This window comes from Ahaetulla prasina, chromosome 7 (assembly GCF_028640845.1).
Source record: "Ahaetulla prasina isolate Xishuangbanna chromosome 7, ASM2864084v1, whole genome shotgun sequence".
Lineage (NCBI taxonomy): Eukaryota > Metazoa > Chordata > Lepidosauria > Squamata > Colubridae > Ahaetulla > Ahaetulla prasina.
The window spans coordinates 64,392,128-64,399,820 of NC_080545.1; the positions used below are offsets into that span (position 1 = coordinate 64,392,128).

Genomic DNA, 7,693 nt, shown 5'->3' on the forward strand with positions numbered 1-7,693 from the left:
TCACTGAATGAGTACACCTTCTGAGCCAGTATTTCTGGGCATCTTTATACTGTATACAAGAACAAAAGAGCAAGACAAATGAAAGTTGCCATTTTGTTCTTCCTACTATTATGATCTTGTTCAGAAATATTAGACAACCTCAAGTGACAGAATTGCAGCCAGATCAAAGAATTCCAGGAGTTGGTATGAGTATTGTTGGGATCTTGGCCTTGGCAAGTCACCAGCAATGTTATCTCTGATATTAACTGAGATGACAAGTGTAAAATTGAAGACTGAATAATAAATAGTCAAGTAACTAAGAAACTCTATGTAACACTTATCTTTCTGAGAAACAGTTACCCTCATTGTCTCTTCTGAGTGAACAGCAAACTTTTTGTATAACAGATATGAAATGTACATGTATAAGACCATACCTATATAGCCATATATACTCTACTTTGATCCCAAACCATTGATGCAATCAAGAGGGAGAGAGAGAGAATTATTAGCAAATCGAAGGGGAAAACTGAACATGCATAATGTTTTGCATCCTCTTCTTTTCTCATCTCCCCACATAGATGGAGGGGTAGAAAAAAAGAATCTTAGCAACTATACAACCAAAGCAAGTATTGCTAAGTGGCTCACTGGTTACTATGGCAACCAACTCGCTCCACTCCAACTGCTTATCCCACAGTCCCTCTGTCACCCTATTTTTAGCTTGAAATGAAAGAATTGGACTTTTTAAAAGATGCATGCAACCTTACAAATTTAAAAGACAATGTTAGGGCCATTACTGAGATGCTTCAGATCTAGAACAAAAAAAACCTTCTCTAATTTTACCAGTGATGCTTTAAGTGAAGTGGAATGAGTGAATCACTAGTCCTCCAAGTGGTAAGACCAGGGACTTTGAATTGAGCTTTCAAATTATAAAAAGAAACATTTTTTGGAAAATCTATAAGATGGAGAAGTGAGGAAACTTTTTTGTTGTTTTATTTTTACCCTTGGATATTTAAACTTCAAGAACAAATACTGTCTGAATGCTAGCATATTATGACCCCTACAAATGTGATTTTCATATTAACTGGAGGGCAATGGGAGTTAAAGTCCACCAACCTAGAAGGCTGATTCGGACTATATGAAAACCTTTACAAAGAAGCAGTATTAAACTACCTCAGATTTGCTTTTTTTATCAGACTGAGAAATATGAGAGCATTACATTTCTTATTTTAATTTTTAAAAAGTTCAGTAGCAAATTCTAATCTCTACATAGACACAATGAATAAAAATTATGCACAAAATTTCTAACGTATTTGAGCAAGTCATAAAATATAGGTATCCTTTTAACTAAATTTAACCTTTTCAAAGAAGTTTTAAGTTAAAACTTTTCTTTCTAGTTTTAATGTGCAAGATTGGGGCTAGTTAGCTCTTGTAAGTGAATACAGATGTACTGATATAGCTCCAGACACCACAGATATATTTCACGTTGGAGTTTTCTCACCTCAGTAATGTTGTCTTTTGTATGGCCAATTATGAATGCATTTAATTGACCTACTATCTGATACACTTAACTAAAGGATCTCACAGTTTGAGAATGGGAAGCCTGAATTATTAAACAGCCACCACGATCAATAACTCCTTTCAAGCTAACAGATGAAAACAAAGTAAAACAAAACAGTTCCTCATGTCTGGCATAAAGATGTTTACTTTGGATGGAAGGAGATGACAAAATTTTTACAAAAGCAAGTACAAACTACAGAAACAATTACCAAGGATCAATATTAGAGTTTATACTAGGAACATTGATATTTTACATTTTATTCTCAAATATTGGCATCTATGATGCCAACACATTATTATACCAAAGGGAACTTTCCCCTGACAGCAAAACAAATGAAATGAAATGTTTTTATACTCTTTTAACTTCCAGTGATATATTTTTATGTGTTTGATTCTCTGTCCTACTTGTAGCGTAATATGTTCCAGAAATATCTTCAAATTAAATAATTCTCTCTCTTAAGGTTTGACAGAAAAGGTGCAAAATGTCAGCCCTGCCAGGTAAACCAGACAGGAAACATGACTAGATGAACTAATTCTACTTTATTGTATGATATATTAACAGAATCTTGCAAGTCTGAAACTACAAACTTCCTGCTGCCACATTAAATTGTTTGAACCATTAGGGTAGGTCTTTCCTAAATTTCTTTCTCTGATCACTAAGCATCTCTTCTCCTCATTCCCCCTTGTCATCCACACATTCCATTAGACAAAGTCAGCCAAGACTACATCATTTGCTTTGTCATAGACAAGTTATGATTTAGTGTTGTCTGGTAATCTATATTGTAAAAAAAACAACAGGGCTGCATTTTTCTTCCACTAATTTTCTTGAAATTCAACGGAACTTCTTTCACACAATAATAAAATGTTATATCTTGTACTCTGCTAAAAGGAGTCATAAGTCAATGCCCTTTTTTTTCTTTTTCCCCTTCTACCATACACCTTTTCCTTTTCCCCTTTTCCTCCCTTAATTTTCCATTATTTCATATATTTTTTATATGTTCTGATCAACTAATAAAATTTTAAAAATCAAAACTCAACAGAACTTCTATCTGCAGCTCATTTTTATATCCTCTTCAGATATTCTAGCATTGTTAGGGTTTTTTTAAAAAAATAAAATCAATTATTAGAGAAGTTTGCACTAGCAATGGTTCTCCATAATATTGTTGCAATTTTTGAATTGGCTATCTAGCTGTAGTTTTGTTATTTGTGGGGGCTCCCACCCTCTGGAACGAACTACCCCCAGGACTTCGTCAGCTTCCGGACCTTCGGACCTTCCGCCGCGAGCTTAAAACATACTTATTTAATTGCGCAGGACTGAGCTAGATTTTAATTTACGGTTTTTAAATTGGGTTTTATTTTCATATTTTTAATTTAGGCTTTTAGAATAAGTTTTTTAACTGTTTTTAGATTGTATTTACCTGTTTTTTAAATGCCTGTAAACCGCCCTGAGTCCTTTGGGAGATAGGGCGGTATATAAATTTAAACAATAAATAAAATAAATAAATTTCTGGTCTGCCTCCAAAATCTATACCCTATAGCATCAGGGAATACAGGTAGTCCTGAACTTACAACAGTTCATGTAATGAAAGTTCAAAATTGAAAAAAGTGAATTGTGACTGTTTTTCACACTTATGATCTTTGTAGCATCCCCATGCTCATGTGATCAGAATTCAGATACTTAGCAATTAGTTCATACTTACGACCATTGCCGTGTTCCAGGGTCATGTGATCACCTTTTGCGACCTTTCTGACAAGCAAAATCAATGCAGAAGCGAGATTCACTTAACAACCATGATACTTACTTATTAACTGCAGTGATTCACTTAACCACTGTGGCAAGAAAGGTTGTAAAATGGGCAAAAACATTTTGGGCTCAGTCGTGGTTCTAAGTCAAGGGCTGCCTGTTCTGGAGATGATATTCTGCAAATAAAAAATTCATAACTTTAAAAATGGAACCATTTATATTTGCATCTCCAAGCAAATACCCTCAAAATTTATCTAGTTATTCAGTTTCTATAACCATCCATCTCGACCTAGTGGCTCTGGGTGGCTTATAGTTCTAACTTTAAAATATTTAAAACAATTAAAACAATAAAATAGTAAAAAAAATTACAGAAAATAAATACATACAGAAGCCAAGAAACTTAACCAACTAACAGTGAGAAATGGGGCCCTTAACACTAGGCCCAGGTATATAATCATGTTGTTAGAGCTTTACCAAAGGCCAACATTGGAGCCATTCTGATCTCTGTGAAGGAGAAATATTCCACAAAGCAGGGGATATAGCAGAGAAGGCCTGTTTTCTGGATCCTGTCAGTCGATCCTCTTTGGCTGATGCCTAATAAGGTTCCTAATCTCTTGGAGATGTTGAGAATGCTGGGATACAGTATATCCTAATTTTGGATTTAAGCTGAAGCATTTAATTCCCATTTAATCATTCTGGCACATTAGTCATGACTCCACTCCCAAACAAACTGAGAGTATAAATCCTTTAGTTCAACAGATTTTGAGAATACCTGGTTGTAAAACCTGTAACATTATATAATCTTTGAGAGACTTAAAAACAAATTTGTTTCTAAACCAGACTGTTATGTTCGGGCAATGAAGAGGCAGGAGACCAACGAGTGGCAACAGCTTTTTAGTTTATTGTGACCCAGCAAAAGACAACCAGCAAAAACCCCTCTTTAAATACTGGCTGAGGCTTCAACCAATCAGCAATGTGCAATTTTCCCGCCCAAAATTTCCTCTCGAAGTTCAAAATACATTACACTCCTTCCCTCCCAGAACGCTTTGTACCTCTATTTACATAATATCTACATGCTATCTCTCTACGTAGTCACGCAGGTAGACAGGGCGTCTCCTAACTCTTTCTGACCTGCGCAGTTCATTTTCTGGGAGAGAGTCGAGCTGGTCGGAGGGACTGTTTGTTCCTCCCCGCTCCTCCTCTAGGCCGTCCGGCCCTGGATTATTGGCTGAATCGTTCCTGTTGCCTTCAGGAGGAACCAGTTGGCGTCGCTGGACTTCATCGGATTCAGATAAGTCCTCCGCTCGCCTCGGGTTTGAGTCAGCTGCAGATTCAAACAATTGGTAGTCAGGGCCTGGTTGTTTGGTTTCTAATTTGTTTGGTATACGTTTTCTTAGCTGGTCTATGTGGCGTTTCCATACCTGGCCGTCCTCCATGTCTACTACGTATGATTTGGGTCCGGTTATGCCCTTTCCCCTTTTAACCATGTTGGGCCCTCGCTATAGTTGTGTGCCCATACTAGGTCACCCACTGTCATTTCCCTGGTTTTTCCTTGAATACCCTTGTACCCGTCTGGGGTATAAGTTGGGTTTAGTCGGTCTAGCGGGCACCTGAGTTTCCTTCCCATTAAAAGTTCTGCTGGGCTGCGGCCAGTTGTTACACAAGGGGTCCTATGTTGGACGGCCAGGAAAGTGTCTATTTTCGTTTGCCAGTCGCCTGGACTTATCCTAGATAGCGCTTCCTTGGTGCTCCGAACGAAACGTTCTGCAAGTCCGTTCGTCGCCGGGTGGAAAGGCGCCGAGAGGACATGTCTGATACCCTCTCCGCTAGATACCCTCAAACTGATTTGCCGTGAATTGCGGGCCGTTGTCAGAGACTAGGGTGTCGGGCAGGCCGTGTGTTACGAATAGATGCCTTAGGACTGTGATTACTGCTTCGGCCGTTGTGCTTTTCATGAGGATTATTTCCAACCATTTTGAGTAGGCATCTACCACAATTAAAAAGGTCTGCCCATGGAACGGCCCCGCAAAATCTATGTGAATCCTGGACCAAGGCCCCTGGGGTTTCTCCCACTCTCTAACTGGGGCTGTAGGGGGTAGCGACCTCGATTCTTGGCAGGATTGGCATTTCCCTACCCTGTCGCTGATGTCCTTATCCATTAAGGGCCACCATACATAACTCCTCGCTAAACTCTTCATCCGCACAATCCCTGGGTGGCCCTCATGCAACAGTTCCAACACATTTTCGCGTAATTTCTCTGGGATAACTACCCTATCCCCATAACAGACACCCCCCTTGAACAGACAGTTCTGATTGTTTTTCGCAAAGTCTTTGAACGCCGCCCGCAGCGGGCCAACCCCTTTGCACCCAACCGATCACAGTCCGAATTGTAATGTCTCTATACGATGCCCTAGCCACCTGCTTGGATGTGACTGGGCCAGAGTCCAAAGAGTCAATTAGTAAGACGGGTGTCCCCGGGGTGGGGTCCTCAATTGTCTCTGGTAGAGGGCATCTGCTCAGAGCATCCACATGCCCTAAGTCTTTTCCTGGGCGGTAGAGCAATTTGTAGGAGTATGCTGCTAGGAAAATAGTCCATCGGGTCAGCCTGGGAGAAAGTGCCACGGGCGTTGGGCGGTCACCCGCTAAAAGCCCTAGAAGGGGTCTGTGGTCCGTGACTATCTCGAAATTTCGTCCGAATAAGTATTCGTGAAATTTCTTAACCCCGGAGACTATGGCCAACGCTTCCCTATCTAACTGGCTGTAGTTCCTTTCCACAGAGGACATAGTCCGGGAATAATATGCTATAGGGGCTTCTGTTCCATTCGGTAACCTATGGCTAAGCACTGCCCCCACCCCATATGGTGAAGCGTCGCAAACTAGTACTAGTGGCAACGTGCCATTGTACTGGATGAGGAGGCTATCGCTGGACAAAAGGTTTTTTACCCCTTCAAATGCCCTAGCCTCTTCTTTTCCCCATGACCACACAGCTTTCTTTGCTAGCAACTTATGTAGCGGCTCGGCTACTGTTGCTTTATTCTTCAAGAATACCGCATAGAAATTAACAAGCCCCAAGAATGCCTGTAATTCTGTTTTATTTTTGGGGGCTGGGGCCTTTCTAATGGCCCGTACCTTGCTCTCCGTGGGTGGATCCTTCCTATCTATCCTGTATCCTAGGAATTCTACAGATTTCACCCCAATATGGCATTTGTTGAGCTTAACCTTAAGCCCCGCTGACCTAAAAATGCCCAACACCTTCCTTAGTTTTACCCCGAGTTCCTCTAAGTTTTCAGCTGATACCAATACATCGTCGAAGTATGGTACCACTCCTGGTAGGCCCTGTAATAATCGCTCCATTAGGTTCTGGAAGAGCCCTGGGGCCACGCTAACTCCGAACTGGAGTTGCGTACATTTGAAAGCCCCACGGTGCGTGACGATTGTCTGCACCTCAGCTGTGCTGCTATCTACAGGTAGCTGCTGGTAGGCTTGGGCCAAATCGAGTTTGGCGAAGACCTGCCCTTGCCTTAATGAGTGTAGCAGATGTTGCACCACTGGAACGGGGTATGCACTTTTCTGCAACGCTTTGTTAAGCGTTGCTTTGTAGTCAGCGCAAATTCGGACCGAACCGTCCGGTTTGACTGGGGTTACTATGGGTGTCTCCCATTTTGCATGGTCGATGGGGACTAATATTCCCTGGCTTACTAACTTGTCCAATTCTCGGACAATTTTAGGTTTTAGGGCGAATGGGACCCTCCTGGCCTTTAACCGGATAGGGGCGACTTGGGGGTCGAGGTTGAAAGAAATAGGGGTCCCCACGTACTTGCCCAGGCAATCCTTGAATACGTCCTCGAACTCCTTCAGTAGTTCGTCTCTGAGGATGACGTCGCTCCTGTGGACCCCGATCACTCCCATAGCCAAAGCTCGGAACCAGTCCAACCCTAGCAAACTCGGTAGAGTTCCGTTTACTATGGTGATCGGCAGGGTCTTTGTGAATTGTCCATATTTGACTTGGACGGCTGTAGCTCCTCGAACAGGGATCCGATTCCCCTGGTAGTCCTGCACCCTCAGCTTCTGGGTTTGTAGCTGACGTTTAGCGATCGCTGGCAAGTCTCTCACGATGGTGTCCCAGGACATAATTGTGATTGACGACCCAGTGTCTACTTCCATGGGACACGGCACCCCTTCAATGTAGACTTGGGTAAATATCTTCTTCTCTAGTCGTGTCGATGCGTGGCCCACTCTCACAGTGGTCTGGTTTAACTTCGCGCCCTTTTTAAATGGACCAATCCCTGGCCGCTTCGCTGCTCCTGCGCTCTGATTGGTCGGTTTGAATTTTTGGCGGGAAGGTTGGGGGGCTCGGCATGCCCGAGCTATGTGTCCTTTTTTTTCACACCGCCGACAAACCGCATCCTTGAA

General features: G+C 41.9%; 1 pseudogene; it reads right to left on the reverse strand.

Moving 5' to 3' along the window:
- Positions 1 to 4,898: 4,898 nt before the first annotated feature.
- LOC131201902 (uncharacterized protein K02A2.6-like) lies at positions 4,899 to 5,522 on the reverse strand (annotated as a pseudogene).
- Positions 5,523 to 7,693: the final 2,171 nt, after the last annotated feature.